The sequence below is a fragment of the Nycticebus coucang genome, chromosome 18 (assembly GCF_027406575.1).
Source record: "Nycticebus coucang isolate mNycCou1 chromosome 18, mNycCou1.pri, whole genome shotgun sequence".
NCBI classification, from domain to species: domain Eukaryota; kingdom Metazoa; phylum Chordata; class Mammalia; order Primates; family Lorisidae; genus Nycticebus; species Nycticebus coucang.
The window spans coordinates 69,720,368-69,737,675 of NC_069797.1; positions in this window are offsets into that span (position 1 = coordinate 69,720,368).

The following is a 17,308-nucleotide window of genomic DNA, read 5'->3' on the forward strand; positions in this document are numbered from 1 at the left end:
TTTAGACATGAATTGTCTAAGCACCTTCTTGTATTCCAAGTAAATTCCCTGGGCAACATTTCCTCTTGAGTCTAATTAGATTCCTATCTGTGTATTTACCAACAGGAAGCAACAAGGCTTTGACCTCACAGTCTTGACTCAAAGGCATCCTCAATTAACATGTGACATGAATGTTATTTGGGAATGGACACTGGGGTCATTATAAGTTCTCTGTGTTAGGAAGGCAAATGACCTGCTTTTTTATCTTAGATATGATGACCATTATAATGTTTCCAGACATTTTTTTTTTTTTGAGTAATAACTGAATTCCAATAGTCTTTTGAAAAATGGGCAGCTAACACTTGGAAATCATTATCTAGGAATTAACTATCTGGAGTAAAAGTAAAGAATAAACTTTGATAAATAATGGTGAAATAAAGGTCTCATTATATTAAAAAGGATAAATACAAAGATAATATGTCATAAAAGCACACACATTTTCAAGGTATTAAGAAAGTGATGCTCACCCATAAACTGATACTATCATTTATTTTTTTGAAACAATACTTATATATATGAAGGTCTCCACAAAAAATAGAGATTTCAAGGTGATTGATGAGATTTTCCTTAGGGTAGATAAACCCTATTCTAATACTGCCAACTTTAATTTTCCACAACCAAAAGCATTCTCAATATAATAAATCTGATTTAATTAGAAGAAATTTATCTTTATTTCCCTTTACATTTTCATGTAGGTCATAGAATATCGAGATATTGCTATGGAGAATATTTTTCCTTTTGGCATAAAAAATATTATAGGCTCTGTGGACATTGGAAAGCATGAACAACCATGATTAGTGATGATGCGATTATAAATTAAAATAGCTGTCTAGATATTAGGAACAGTTATTATTCTATATTCACAATTGCATGAAAATAAAGCATTGCAGCTTGGATGGAACAAATACTCACATGGCCTTTTCAGCCCTTGAGTATTAACTTGGCAGTGGCTTTTCTGACTGTCATTAAAATAACCAGAATATGAATGTATGTTGAATTTGGTTAGTTCATGGATTGCTGGAGATTCAATGTGGTTCAACAATCTTGGTGGCAATTAGCAAATGTAGCCACTTTTAAAATGTCAGTCTATACTTTATCCAGTTTCATTTATTGAAATTCCATAATCCTTGAAAGGTCAAGGTCATGTGTTTCTTGTTAGTGAATCCATTTAATATCCAAACACATTGTGTGTGTTCTTTCCTCTTTTAGTGACTTAGGGTATGTGACGTGGGAGGAGGCTGGCAGCTAGGTGAACTCATCTTTCTGGTAAAAAATTTTCTGGAACTTGTTGTAGATAAAAGCTAAACCCTGTGAGAATAAAACCTGATCATTCCTCCATTTGCTGAAAGCCAGTGACAGTGTGAGGCATAGAGATTACCAACATGAAGACAAATTTTGTCTTTAAAGAGAACAGGTGTGTGTCGACAGTTAGAATAGGACAGGGACCAGGGTCTAGCCCAGACTAAGGGGAGCATCTCACACTGCAAAGAAAAGGGCTTCTTGGCAGAGGCATCACTCAACCTGAGCCTTGAAGGATCCTCCCTGCCAAAATGGTCCAAGTGGATAGCTTTTTGATTGGCCAGCATCCTGCACTCAGTCCTTTTGAATAACAAGTAGCTATTTTCTTATGTTTCATTTTCTGGTGTCTGGGACAGAAGGAGCTCTAAAGAAGACACAGAGGCTTTTCTGACTTCCAAATCGCTCATGGTTGCCTGCCTTTAAAGCCAGAAAAGTGGCCTGCAAGGTGGAGTCTGAGAACCTAAGCTGAACCCAGTTCAGCTAACCTGGTTTACTCATCCTTCCCCACAGATCTTCCAAGATTCTCTAGTTAAGGTTTCTCTATGATTATGAGGATGTTTATCTCAGGAGACTTGAGAAAGTCATCACACACAGACAATAGGTGTTGTGATGTTGGAAGACTACATGTACTTTGATGAGATGATGTTTTCTTTAACGATTCTCTTAGATATTTTGCTAAAGTGAAAATTACCTTTCTGTTTGTTTAAATAATTTACGTTGTTAGAATGAAGACTACTGTGATGTTACTTCCTATCAGATAAAGTTAAAATTTTCTAGGTCTGTTTTCTTGTTTTCCAATTATGAAAACTGGTAGAATTGTAACTGAGGCAGAACAGGACTGGGAGACTCCTGTCGCTGTTCTCCAGAAATGTTGACCTTCTGATAATAAAGCTCATTGCATCTAAAAAAAAAAAAAGTGCATGTGACACACACAAAATGCCATCTTGAATTAATGATCCATCCATCTTCTATTGCAGGTAAACCTCTATCACGGTTCAAGTCTGCATATTTCTTTTATATATTACAAGTAGTTGATACATAGAAATATAATATAGATTCCAATTCGAAGATGCTGGTGAAGAGAAACTTACTATTTTCCAACAATTCCGTGAATTTCAAATATGACCATTGTTAATAAAAACAGTTACAATATATTATGTGGCAGAAAATGTGCTGAGTTATTCATGGGAATTTTCTCTCTCACCTTTAATCTATGGGAGAGTTACTATAATTGTCTGTGTTTTAGGTGTGAAGAAGCTAAAGTCTATAGAAGGAAAAGTCACACCTGAATCCAAGCAATGCAAATGCCAATCTCATTTTCTTAATCACTTTGCTGTATTGCTTGCTATTTTAGTTGATTTTTTCTCAAATTTAATCGCTTCTCTATGCACTTGACTTTTGCTTCTTTCCAAAAGGTCAAAAATTCAAGCAACACAAAACCAGGTAGATTTGCTTTTAAGAGGATTCTGGGAGGTTTGTCGTTGAACTGAAGAGGTCAGTGTAGAAAACTGCAAGTCTAAGGAAGATAATTATCTATAGATAAAACAAACACTTGATACGCTCTGCAAGGTCAGAAAGGGGTTAAATGGGAGCTAGGGATTGTGCAGAATCCAGTGAAATCTGATGGAGAGTTAAGGATAATGAGGTGTTTTTCTCTGGAGTTCCAGGCAAAGGGAGGGAACTAAAAGGAACACGATTATTATTGCATTCAAAGAAATGGTCTTTGCTCTTTATTTTTGTTAAGTCAAAGAAAGACAGGCAAACTGGTCCTTATCATCTAAACTGCTTATCTTCAGAACTGTGCCTCACATTTCCCAGTAGAATTGAGCCAAACTGTATGTAAAAGTTAGAAGATAATCAATTGTCCTTACTTCCATAATGATCAGAATTTGGACTCTGTCCATTTCAGGGAATTCATTTATTTAAGCTGGATGGCTGAAGTTTTTTGAATTGAGAATCTATGAAGCAAAAAGTGCTATTTTGGAAGCTTGGTGGGTGAATTAAAGTATAAGCTACATCAAATAACACTTCTGAATCCAGAGAACTGACAAGGGTAAATGACTTATTGATGATATTTTATGTTTACTTTGGATTATGTTTTAGAATTTGGCACATGTTGTGCTACATTAAAACTAGGATAATTCCACTAAAAAGGATATAGAAATTTTGAATTAATTTTGCTTTAGATGATTTTAATGTTCTGCTTAAATCAACGTGTAAGATTTACTATGTAAATATTCTTTATCCACTCACCTGGAAAGCCCAGGGTATGAAGTAAGCACCTAATTACATAGTTATTCTGAGTGCAACATTTAGCTATTTTTTTTTTTTTTGTAAATATATAAAGGATTGCAATGGGCAAGAAAGTGGTAGAATAAAGAAAGGATGCTGTTCTTTGCTTTGGACTCTGGTGTATTGATAATTGTAATCTGTGGGGAGCTCAAGGGATAACAGAATCCTTCATCCCTGTGTCATGAACCTTTAGACCCCAGAGATAAGGGTTTTCAACAGTAAGTATTACATAGTCTATGTAAGATTTCTAGAATGTTAGGATGTCACATTAATTCAATCTTTTAAAGGAGTGTCCCATTAAGGCTTTGAAAATTGATAGCATCATTGAAAGTCTATAGAGGTTTCTTTTTCAACCTGATTTTTCTAAGTAAGCCTGAGATAACAAGAAAAGTTATAAGTACAAGAAAAAAAAACTGTAAGAATTAAACGTAAAGAATTCTTATAGGTGGCATAAGGGAACACCGATGACAAGGATATAACTCTGAGAAACCATACACATAGTATTTTCTTTGTAAGGAAAAAAAAGTTAAAGTCAGTAACTGAGGAAAGTTATAGGCAATGTTTCAAAGAGGAAACAGGACAAAAAATGGAAAGAGTAAAGGAAATGTGGTAGCTTGATTTGTGAAAAGATTTATGGACATTTGATATTGAGATAAGATTTAATTTGATTTATAATTTTTGTGTTTGGAAACCCAAGCCTTACTGGTTCCTGTGCCCTCCCCTTGGTTAGGGGAAAAAAATCACTTCCAAATACTTTATCTTAACCCCTAGGGTTAACACGATGATTAATAGGAATTTTCTTTTAAAAATAAATATTTCCCATGCTTATTTCAAATGGATTGCAGCACTCACTGAAGAATAACCCCCCCAAAATAAACACGAGAAAGCTGTATGAATGATCTATTGAGGATTTCCATTTGAAAGTTCCCCCACAGCACTGAATTGTAACATCTAAATAATTTACAATAGGGAATGCTTTGTAGAATAAACTTACTTTCCTTTACTATCCTTTACTTCTGAAAAATCATGACATATGTAAAATATTCTTTCTCCTGTTTGCTGGTCTATTATTAGTTTCTAATTGAGGATAGACTTGTGGCTTGATGTGAAAAGGGAAATTTTTCAAGTACCTTTAAAAACCTGATGAAGAAGCTTAGTCATGACATTAAGAAAGAGATACCTGCAGGCAAATTATAAGGAGTAGTCCGTGAGTGAGCTACCTTGCAGATAGAAAACTTGGACTGGAGTTGGAGTTGTGGTTCTTTGAATATTATCTGTGTGTCCTTTTGGACAACTTCTCTAAGCTACAGGCATCTGTATTATATCACAGATACACAGCATCATAGCCCTGTGATCTTTGGCAAGTCAACAAATGTTTGGAGCCTCAGTTTCCTTATCTGTAAAATGGAGATGATAATAGTACTTAACTGAAGAGTCATTATGTGAATTAAATGAAGTGATAATTGGAAAAGCATTCAGAACAATAGGATTTCAATAATATGAACCTATCATTATTGAAAGTAACATGACACAGTGATTAAATTCTATTAAAATAGTTAGAAAACATTTTACCACAAGATATTTGCACCAGAATGTTTATCGCAGCCCAATTCATAGTTGCCAAGTCATGGAAACAGTGCAAAAGCCCATCAACTCATGAATGGATTAACAAATGGTGGTATATGTATACTATGGAATACTATGCAGCCACAAAAAAGATGGAGACCTTACATCTTTTATGTTTACCTGGATGGTGTTGGAACACATTCTTCTTAGTGAAGTATCTCAAGAATGGAAAAAGGTATCTGCTGTGCTCAATACTATTATGAAACCAATATGTAAGCACTTACACACTCATACAAATGACAAAACACAAATATAGCCTAGCAAGGAGGGAGGGGTAAAGAGGGAGAAGAGAAGGGAAGGGGGGAGGCTGACTGGTGGGAGGAGGAAGGAGATTTGGTGGGATTTCACCTAATGTGCACAATGCAATGGTATATTTCAAAATAATTAACAGTAAGTTTTAAATGTCTTACCACAAAAAACAAGTAAGTGAGGGGATGGCTATGTTAATCAGTTTGATTTAAGCATTTCACATTGTATATCCAATCATCACATTGTACCCCATAAATGTATATAGTTATGGTTTTAATTAAAAAGTAATAAATAAAAGAAAAAAGAAAATAATTAGAAATTATGAAAAATATTGAGGGACATAAACATGATCATATATTTCAAAAAATTAAATAAAATAAACTATGACACAAGAGAGGCTGTACTTTAGGTAAAAGTTTGGGAAAGCACCTTTGAGGAAGTGATATTTGAGCTGAGACCTCCACAGGAACCCAGTGAAAAGATAACCACTCATGGTAACTAAACAAAAGCAAGCTAAACAATTAACGTTTATAATTATTGTATCTGCCTGACAAAATATCCAAAAGGTAAGTGATCGAAGGTTTAGAAGGGGTGATGCATCCTGTGCTAAGAGAAATTTGAGAGCTATTGATAATTAAACCGTGAATATTCTTCAACATGCACTTACACTTCTAGAATTTTTTCCCTTGTTTTTTTTTCTTTTTTACAGTTTTTGGCCAGGGCTGCATTTGAACCCACCACCTCCAGCATATGGGGCTGGCCCCCTACTCCCTTGAGCCACAGGTACCGCCTTACACTTCTAGAATTTTGCCAATAGACATAATAAAACAAATACTCAAATACACGTAGATCATTTTTATAACAGTATATATTCAACATTCATGATTTTGCTTTTACCTCTAATTTTAAAATCTACTTAAATACTAAGGTTTGTATTTAAAAAAATGAGCACCTAAATGTTTATTGATACAGAGGATTGGTTAAATGAATTATGATGCCAATATGCAAAACAGTTGTCAAAAAGGTAGTTAACATGCCGTTAGTATCCCCTTAGGTAGAGAAGGTTTTATAATTAACGTCTTTCTGGCATACATGACATAAAATCATTAATTCATAAATGTTTTTCTTCCTGTTAGCCATTTAGATGTATTTTTAGGGAGAGGGTATACATCTGTCAATTCGACTTGTCTGTGCATCCCACCCTAACATTTGCTATCACAGAACCAAGTTGTTATCCCAGACTTGTTTGGACAGTCATTCTTTTTCAAATCATTGTCTGAAAATGTATTTGATGTCTCTCTCTCTTCAATGCAATGGAACAGTAATTAGGACACCTGGTTTTTTCCCTTTCTACAATTAAGCCATGAGATCATGGATAAAGTCATTTGGCACAAAGAATTCTTGTGCCATAGCATGAGAGCTGTGCTTTGACAGTTTCCCATGAAGTTTACATTGCTCTGCCTGCACCTGGGTCTAAGTCCATGACCTTCTGTTAAGCTTCATCTGATCTTCAACTCCACTGTTCAATTTCACAAACATTTCTGAGCACCCACCATGGTCCCAGCACAGTGCTCAAGATGGAGGGCATTGTAAATATGCTTGAAATAACGATTCCTTCCTTCAAAGGATTTCCAATCGAATGAAGCATTTGTGTCATGTTGGAGTAAAGCTACAATGTTTTATCAATGACGTAAACTTCATTCTTTTGATATCTACAACTGAGTTGGATCAGTGAGGTCTAGGATATAGGTCTCTTGGCTCCAAATATACATATTTTTGTCAGTTATACTTGGCTTAATGGGGAGTTTCCTGAGAGAGATCAGCAATTGTCCCTTGAACAATCTACGATTTCTTAAATGACACATTTGTTTATTCATCTTGGTACCAATTAACATTCATAATTTTAACAAGTTTTCCAAACCTTTTTTTAACATCCAAAGGTGTGTCATGTAACTAACCTTTTAATACACCCATGGGCACACACTTCCTTTAATTCTACATTTACAAATAAACTTCTCTGCAGATTTTGTAAGTAGGGAATTAAAGAGCCTGGAGAGCTAAGCTGTTTTATAGGCTGTCTATCACCCGCTGTCATGGCCACAAGCTGGATTGTTATAATGTAGAACTACCACCCTTACAGATTCCTAATGTCCAGAATCCCATTCTACACTTGCACTTTCTCTATGTCTTCACTTTTCATCTTGCCACCCACATAACTCACGCTCTGACCCCATTTATCTTCTCAAGATCTCTTGCCTCATTAAGTCTTTTCTCTTATCAACTCTTTCCTAGTTTTACTATCATCGTCAACAGTGATGATAGAGCATGTTGAATTAGCTCATGCCAATTACTTCTTTTAACGACTTTCAAATTCTCATCAGCAATTTGATATCTTAATTTTATGCTCACATCTGGAGTTTCCGAGGGCCTTCTAGGAACTTAGTCAAGCAAGCAAATGGGTGCCATGGCAAAAAATTATCTAATCTCAGAAGGATTCATCATCATTAAGTAACTCTACCATGTGTCCTGTTCACTTATTTTTCTCATTCCCTTAAAGACCATTCCAAACATAAGATATTTTAAAATTTTCTACTGTACCACCCTTCTTATGGTACAAACACAAACACACATGTCTCATGGCATGACCCACAAATTCTACTCTGGGTCATTGGCAGAGAAGATAGGAGAGGTTGCATCTATTTTAATCCTATTCCCAGAACCATGTGTTCCATTTTTCCAAGGACACAACCTCCTATAATGCACAGTTCTTTAAAAGAATAAACTGTGTCTTAAACAAAAACTTCCTATCCCAGAGATTAGCTTCTGTGACATGACAGGGTAGCTGTATCTTTCAGAGCCATTCTAATGTTCTCATCAGCATAGTGAATTTATCCATCAGATGCAATAGACACCATTTACCATGCCTAGGACCCACAATACTTAGTAATCAATGAAAATGTTTTAATTTTAATACTTTTTAAAATCAAAGAAAACAAAGGAATACAATAATTTATACGTAATCATGAATGTAGTTTGGATTATATGCATGTCTAGGCAAAAATTATAAAAATATAATTGTATGCATATATATGTATGTGTAAGTGAGCATGTATATATTTTTCCAGGGAGAAAGAGTCCTTGGGTCTAAGACAATCATACTTGATCCTTTCCACCAAGTTAGAAGCATCTCCATGATGTCTGGAAGGCCAACAGATGACATGGTTCTGTGCCCATTATATCTTGTTTGCCATAAAGTGAGACTGTGATCAGAAATAATGAAATGACAAGGAGAAATCAGACACTTATCATCCCCAGACAATGGTGGTGCTGGCCAAGGAACTATGATCACACAAGGAAGGACCCATCCTCAGAATATGAATCAATCCTAGTGACTGAATGGTCTCCTCATGGGGACAATATCACATTTTAGCTATCAACCAGTTTGTGCAGCTATAAGGATCTCTGCCTTGGTGAAAAGAGCCATTGGGCTTATGCATGACCTCTGCTCCCACCACCATTATGTTTAGGAGTGATTGGTGCAAGAATTGGGGCAGGTAGGACCTGGGGTTTAGTGTCCTCCTTGCATGATTCATTATAAATCTTGGTGGCAATGGACTCTGTGGCTGGATGCTCAAATTTCACAGGCTTTGCTCAGTCTGAGAGATCTTTCTCCATGCCTTTACTACAGACATTTTTTTACCCAGTCTTTCAGCATTATGCCTTCCAAGATGAGCTAAGCCAGGAACCAATGCCCAAATGTCCATTTATTTTCTTACTCAAGGCCTCTCCTTCCTCCACACCAAACCCATGGTTAAGTATGCATCTCAAAATTAAGTTTCTTTAGAGGATTTCACTTCACCATAATCTTTCCCAGATACCACAAGGTGTAATAGGCCCAGTGTTTTGTTTTGTTTTGTTTTGTTTTTTGTTATTTATTATTTATTTATTCATTTACTTATTAGCTTCTGCCAATATAGCAAGTCAAATTTGAGGGTTTTTTTTCTCTACTATTAACAAGGCCATAGAGGTGAGCTGAAGGAATGGTAATAATGTAAAATTTTCGGTGACATGGCATGAGGAAGAGGTCTGGGAAAGTTATTCATGTAATTTATTTATGCCCTCTGGATTAGCCTGGTACCAACTCTGAAGGTGCTTCTTCATCTTACAGTACATCATTGTGTTTCTGAACAATTTTATGACTTGTTAAAGCTTATGAAGGGCAATTACTGGTTATGTAATATTTCACATTCAGATGCTCAGTTTCCATCAGGGGCCATGATAAGCTTTTGGATGGCTTCCTCCTGAACATGGCATGGATTTGCTCCAGAAATCTAGAAGTCTTCCCCATGGTGTGCTAGAGTGTGGATTGTGCTGGCTCATGAAAGCTACTATGTTCAAGTCTTCCTAACTTCATTTTCAGTGACATTATACTGATGGCCCGTGGAACATGAACTGTTTTTTAATTAATTTTTTTTTTAACAGAACTAGTTTATCAGTATGTCAGTGAGTCTTCCTTGTGACTCTTATTGGAGCTTTTCAGAAAAACAAAATGTTATACTTCTGTGCTTCTGACACCTCTGACCTCCAGTAAGTGGTCTTGTTGCAGGAAGATGAGGCCCAAAGGAGAGAAAGAGCACCCAAGCATCATGTTTACAGGAGGAAGGACTTTATTTCAGCCAGCTGAGCAAATGGCATAGACGAGTTCAACATGTCCACACTCTCTTGGTCTTTCCCTTTTTTTTTTTTTTTTTGGAGAGACAGAGTCTCACTGTACCGCCCTTGGGTAGAGTGCCGTGGCGTCACACGGCTCACAGCAACCTCTAACTCTTGGGCTTACGCCATTCTCTTACCTCAGCCTCCCAAGCAGCTGGGACTACAGGCGCCCACCACAACGCCCAGCTATTTTTTTGTTGCAGTTTGGCCGGGGCCGGGTTTGAACCCGCCACCCTCGGCATATGGGGCCGGCGCCCTACTCACTGAGCCACAGGCGCCGCCCGGTCTTTCCCTTCTTATCCCCAATCAAAAAGTTCCAGCCCACAGGTATCTTTCTCATTGGTCAGTTTGAATCAACCCCACAGAACTACAGTCTTTGACAGAAGCAGAAATTTCCAGGTCCCAGGTAGTTGAGTCTACAAATTAATAACAGCTGAGTCACCATGGAGAAGACCCTGCAGGTGTATCGTTGGGGTCTCCTTGAGAAGACCTCTGTTCTCCTAGACCTCACCCTTCCCAGGTATCCTCTCTCATTCCCCCTTTTTGAGACTCAATATATATTTTAATTTGGAATCTCAACATCAGCTTGCTTCTGTAGGAGCCGGTATTAATTTGCAAGATTGGCTTCAGGGGTTACAATGAGTCTGTGGAGCAATCTGTCTTCGCTACTTCATTTGAGCGTATTTCATTTGCTGCAGTCATCCCTATCTCAGGTCCTCTCTATGATACATTTTTAATTGTCACATTTGACTTTACATCACTTTTCTACAAAGTCTACGGCATAGAGATATTTCTGATCTGTCTTATAGTTTCTTTCCCAGCTCCTTCTGGTGCTGCAGGCATCAAACTTCAGAGTCACCTGGCTGGGCTTTCCTATTTCCCTGGTCTGGACCAGCATTCAGATTTCAGGGACTGTGACTTCTCTCGGGGCTAATGTGCATACGGTTTTCACTTTTCCCTGTGTCACATATTGAGTACTGTGTCTGATTATGAGTGCAAGCTCCCTTCTGGGTGCCTTTGCATCATAAAAGCTATAAAAGAGTCACCTTTTGTTCTTTCTTAGTGGTGTGGATGCACAGATCACATCCCTCCTCCCCTTTTCCCAAAGTCCAAAATCCAATTAAGACAAGTCCCTAGAGGAGTTTCCTCAGGCTCTCTCAGTCTGGTTCCAGGATCTCATCTTAAAGAATTGCTTTCCACAATTATTTTGAATGCCAATCATCTCATTTGGGTTTCATAAGGATCTGATTCTGAGACAAAAAATTATAGTACAAGTACTTTCATTTGATTGATAAGCCCAGCAAGCATTGATGAGAGAATGTAAAATGAAAACAAAAATAGAGAAGGGAAGAAAGACAGTAAACAGTGTGTTATCAAAGCTATTAGCAAACAGGTGGCAAGGAAGTGGCTAAGGGCAGAGAGCAGCCCATAGCTAGGAATGCTGTGTTAATTAGATGGTAATGAGCCCTAGGTCAGTTAAAGGTCACTAGGAACTCCTTTCTGGCTATGTTCCCACCAGGGAACAGTTCCTATCTGCAGTTTGGTTCCTAGGTACAACTTGGTTCCTGCTGTCCTCCCTTAGTCACTTCTTTGCCTTTTCTTTACCCTCTGCCAGACCTGACATTACCACTGATGGAGATGGGAGCACAGTCCTGCTGGGGAATGCCTAAAAACCATACAAGATATATCTTAAAGTTCTCCCAACTTGGGACTCAGAATCTGGGATACAGCAAAACAACTCCCTGGACATCACTGGTTAGAGGTTGCTTCTGGAAAATTCCACATCACCTTGTACACAGATCCCGCAGTCTGTCCCGGAAATAAACCTTCAGGCAAAGATTCACAGGTGTTTATAGTAAATAGTCTTTTATGAATAGAGGTGAATTCTGAGAGTTATGAAAGCACCAACAGTATTTATTAGAGGAAGTAACATATTTGTTTTTCATGTATTTTCTTTTACATGTTGAGCAAATAATTTTCATTGAATTTTTCCAAATCCTAAATTAAGCCCTTGGGATTTCAGCAAAAGGAAATCTACCTAAAACAAAAAGAACAATGTGTCAAACAATATTCTCTCAAGGGGGAAAACCAGAGTCATACAGAATAAAGTACAACGGGAGTAGCAGACCTCTACACTCTACACCTAAGCCCTTCTCCTTAGAGAATAAAGATTAGGCTGTGTCAAAAGAAAAATACAGAAAGTGGCAACAACTGAAACTCCCCAATAAATGGGTTTGTATTTGGACCACAGGACTTTCCTTTCAAACATTTAACCACACGTTAACAAACAAACAAACAAACAAAAAGGCAAAGTCTTCCAGCATTTATTTGGATTTTAGAGGTTTCGAAAAAGAGCATTAAGAATGGAAAAGCATTTGACGTGTCTTTATAATAAATGTTGACAGAAGGATTGCTGAAGATCTGAAGCAAACATTTTTATTTATTTTATTTTTTTGCAGTTTTTGGCCAGGGCCGGGTTGGAACCCACCACCTCCAGTATATATGGGGCCGGCGCCCTACTCCTTTGAGCCACAGGCACCACCCCAAATGTTTTTATTTTTTACATGCATTGCAAACTGTTTCCTTTTGGTGAATGGAAGCGTGTGATGCATAAACACCTTTGTAAGCAAACGCTGACAATGTGTTATTAGAACATCCTTCTTTCTCCATGGGTTCATATTACAGGGGTGTACATATATATAGTCTCACATACATGCAGTTATAAAAGGCAGATGTAAGGATGCTTTCTTAAAGGTTCATCATAAGCTGTCTCATTTCAGTGAACAGAGAAGTGTTTGACAGAGAAACACCTTTTAAGTTACACAAGAGAATATGTTATTAGAGAGTATTTCTTTGTCTATTGTACCCTATTAAAATAAGTTGACAAATTTCACAGTAAAAGCCAAATGTAAGTGTGCATGCTTTCTTTAAGATGAACTGCTTTCTTTTAGTGAATTGAAGTGTTTGACAGAGAAACACCTTTGTCAGCTGAAGGAAACTTTGAATTTTTACTATTGATAAAGTTAGTATGGAAGGATTAAACGTTTATGAAGCCAATATAGTTATGACAAAAGATAACAGTTCCTTAATCTTCATTACAAGTATATACATTCTTTATTGTTTTTTTTTCTTTGTTTGCTTGTAAACTTGGTATATACTCCCTAAAACGTTTTCTCTGTGTTGTATGTGTGTGTGCCTGAAGGAGAGAGAGAGAGAGAGAGAGAGGCAGGCTATGTTCTCTTTGAACATGGAGAGTTTCTTGTATTATTTCAGACTTTTCAATTTGGGAAATTTTTCTTTTATATCATCTATTTGATATTATTCCAGTCTTTTCACCTATCATGTAGGAATGAGAGTTATCTATATGTGAAATCTATTTGCCAGTTATCCATGTCTACCACACTTTTCTAATGGTCACTTTCTTTGTCTTCAAGAGGAAATTTTGAACCTGTCCCCCCGATTGCCTTATTAACCATTTTGGAGAGTTATTTTGCTCTTTATTGCTTTCGATACCATTATCCACATTATTTTCATAATTATCTCTGCTCCCTTTAATTTCATCTCAGGGTCTTATCAACTTTGCTGTGTTAGGAATCAACCTTAAGAAAACACAAGGGCTATGAGCACAAGTATCTTCACAAAGGAGGAAATAGCTATTCCGATTTCCTGCCTACATCCAGGCATCTTTACATAAAGATAAACATCAGAGATGAAAGGCTAGATATTTTCCATCAGATGGAATGATTGAGCAAAAACACAGAGATTAAGAATGAATTATGGTAAGTCTAATTTTATTTATGATGTTAGATGTATAAAGAGAAGTGAAAGAGATAAGAAAAGCCAGGGGCCAGGATGATGAAGAAACTTTAATATAAGATATAGTAGAAAGTAAGACCACAGATCCAAACTTAAAACTATACTGTGCTAGTTGAGTGTATGAAAGAAATTAAGACGGGTGCTGCTGACCAAAAGTTGGATGATTCTAGCCTCTATTTCCTCAAAACAACAAAATATAGGCATCTTCTCATACATTGTTACATCCTAAGATTAGTATAGGAATTGATAACCATACTTCTATAGAGATGTTCTTCAAGTCCCAGGTTGCCAAACTTCAAAAGGCCTTTGAAGAAGTGCTGATAACAGGTGTTTCCAAGGGATCCCAGTATCTGTCCAATTTATTTTTAATAAATCAAGGCTTTAGCTGCTTCCTGAGACTCTAACAAACAAGTTACATTTCATGCTGATGTGCATATGAGGTGCTGACTTTTCTCAATGCCCGAGGAGTGTACTCTAAATTATTTTATTGATACGCAATAGATGTACATATTTTAAGGTCAGGTGATGATTTAATACATTCGTGTAATTTGTAAAGATCAAATCAGTGGAATTGGGATATCCATCACCTTAAATATTTTTCCTTTCTTTATCCTAGAAACATTCAATGATTAGGCTTCTAGCTATTTTGAAAAATACAATAGGTTATTGTCAACTATATTCACCATGCTGATGTATAAAACAGTGGTCTTATTATTTGAAACTTGATTGGAAATGATTATTTGAAACTTGATTGGAAATGATTACTTACGCATACAGAATATCATACTTCTAAGATTTCATGCGTCTTTGATACACCTTAGCCGAACAATAACACAGGTGTGTGAATTTAACATTTTCTTATATTTTCCTTAATGTGAACTTACGATCTTGTAGAATGCATATGAGAATAAATGTACATCTCTGGGGCAATTAAGCAAATTCTGGACAACCTGACGCTTTCAAAATCAAATAAGTGGAAATAGGTACCAGCTTTTAAAGAAAGATATCTCTGAGCTCAAACTCCTTCATGGAAACTTTCTAAGATATAAAAATAAAACAAGCCAATAGCATGATAGCAATTGTGATATCCAAATAGAATTGTTTATAAATAGAATGTTTTACAAAGTTTCCATGAGGCATCAGCTGTTCTTTAACCCCTTGTATACTGACATTTTCCAGCCCACTAGCTAAGTGAAGCCTTAGGAAAAAATTACCTATGCATTGTATTTTTATGTGGCTCTTAATCTATTTTTAAATTCTGTGATTAGACAGAATAAATTCATTATAAACATCTCCAAAGATACACCTCTCCCCACGCACAACACATGTCCTTGCATATGGGCAAACACAAGGAAAAATATAAAATATTTCTTGCACTTTTATGTTGTCATAAAAACTTCAACCAATAAAAGCTCTAATAATTGAGCATGGTTGATTTTCTGGATCTTCTTCAATTCAGACATTGTCCTAATCTAGTTATGATAGAACCCCATGTTTATTCCAAAAAATGTCCCACTGTAGATGAAAAAGTCAAGTTTTAGGCAACTTATCAGTTATTTGTGAGATACGCTGTCAGAGGGAGCTACATTAGAGGTGCTTTGTTAAGTTCTCTATCTAGTAGAGAGAATACTATTTAGCTACAACCAGATTCGAGAACAATTGCAATTATAAAAACTTTTGTCTACCCAAAGAAGAGCAGCGTTATTTTAAAATTTATAGTAATACTCACGCATCTTCCAACTTCCACCTGCAGACAGTGTTACACTGACAGGCATGTTCCTCCCTTGCCGGTCTTGCAGACAAACTGATAGGTCCCTGAGCCTGTTTCTAGTTTCTCAGACATCTGCTTTTCCTATAATCATTATAATTATTTTTGCTGGGCAGATGTGATGTGACCTTGGCTTTGGGCAAGCAGATCAAAATGTTCATAGAGGGAAAAGTAAGTACGATCCCATGGCAGAGAGATTCTTTACTTTTTTTTCAAAAAAGATATAATTCTGATTTTAAAATCACAAAGAATTCCAATGAGAAAGAATTAGGAACAGAGGATTAGTCATCAGAGCTACTAGATAAATCCCAAGAAACTTTTTAGAAGATAATGTCAGGCACAGACTGATCCCAAATATGATGAAAGATTAATTTGAAAGGGTGGAGGTGGAAACTGGTTAAAGTTTAGAAAGGTCCAAAATATTCTTACAGAGAGTAGTAAGGCTTTAAAAGCATTGACTAGAAGTTGGTGTCAAATTCACGTGAGACAGAAGGAAAGATGAACCACTAAATCTGGATTTTATTTTCAGCACTTTTAGCAAAGAAAAATGAACTGGAAAGCAGAGAGAAAAATTAGAAATATTCAACGGGAAGCCACAGTCACAACAGCTGATTAGTTTTAATCCAAGTACTTTCCATGATCCTAATAATAACTATACTAGTAATAACACCAACTATATGCATGTGGTTTCTGTCAGGTGTGGTTCTGAGGGTTTTACATGTTTCAGTCCTCATTACAAACCCACAGGGTAGGTTTTATCTATTATTATCTCCAGTTTGTACATGAAGAAACTCAAGTATGAGAAATTAAACCACCACAATTTACCCAAGGTTATATAGAGTTCAAATGTGTCAGAGGTGAGTTAGCACAGGGTTCTAAGGTCTAGAGGTAGAAAATGGAATGTCCTACATTTGTTTATGGGATGAAAATGTTGCCAGAGGTTTCCCCAGAAAAAATGTCCAGAATTGGGTCTTTTAGGTACTTGGCATGGAAGATAAAAACACCAGGACTGATTCATATCAAACAATAGTTCCCTCAGAGTAGAGGAGCCCAGTGTCCTCAGAAAGACGTGCCCTCCGCAGGGAGGTTAACAGGGCCAGGGGTATCTAGGAAGGAAGAAAGAAGAGGGGGCCCCACAAACTGTTCTTGCTATTTTTAACAATAAACATTAAACTTAGTTTACTGAAACATAATGGGGGGGGGGAGAAAACAATGGAAAGTAAAACCAAAGGGTTTGATAATTTCAGATAAATATTTCTTTAATACAAGAGTTTTATTAGTTTTTCTAGAATCCACCCACATTAATAAAGATAAAAATCTTTAACAGACTGGGGCTTTTAGTTTTCTGTTTTCCAGCCTTACATATTTATATTATCTTCTGTGATAATTATCCTCTCACTTCTTAAAAATGTTATGTTTAAATGCCATAGTTACAAACAGCTTTTTATCATCCCTTAGTTATTTATGTTAATAATCACTTAATTGGCTGGATTTTATCAATATGTT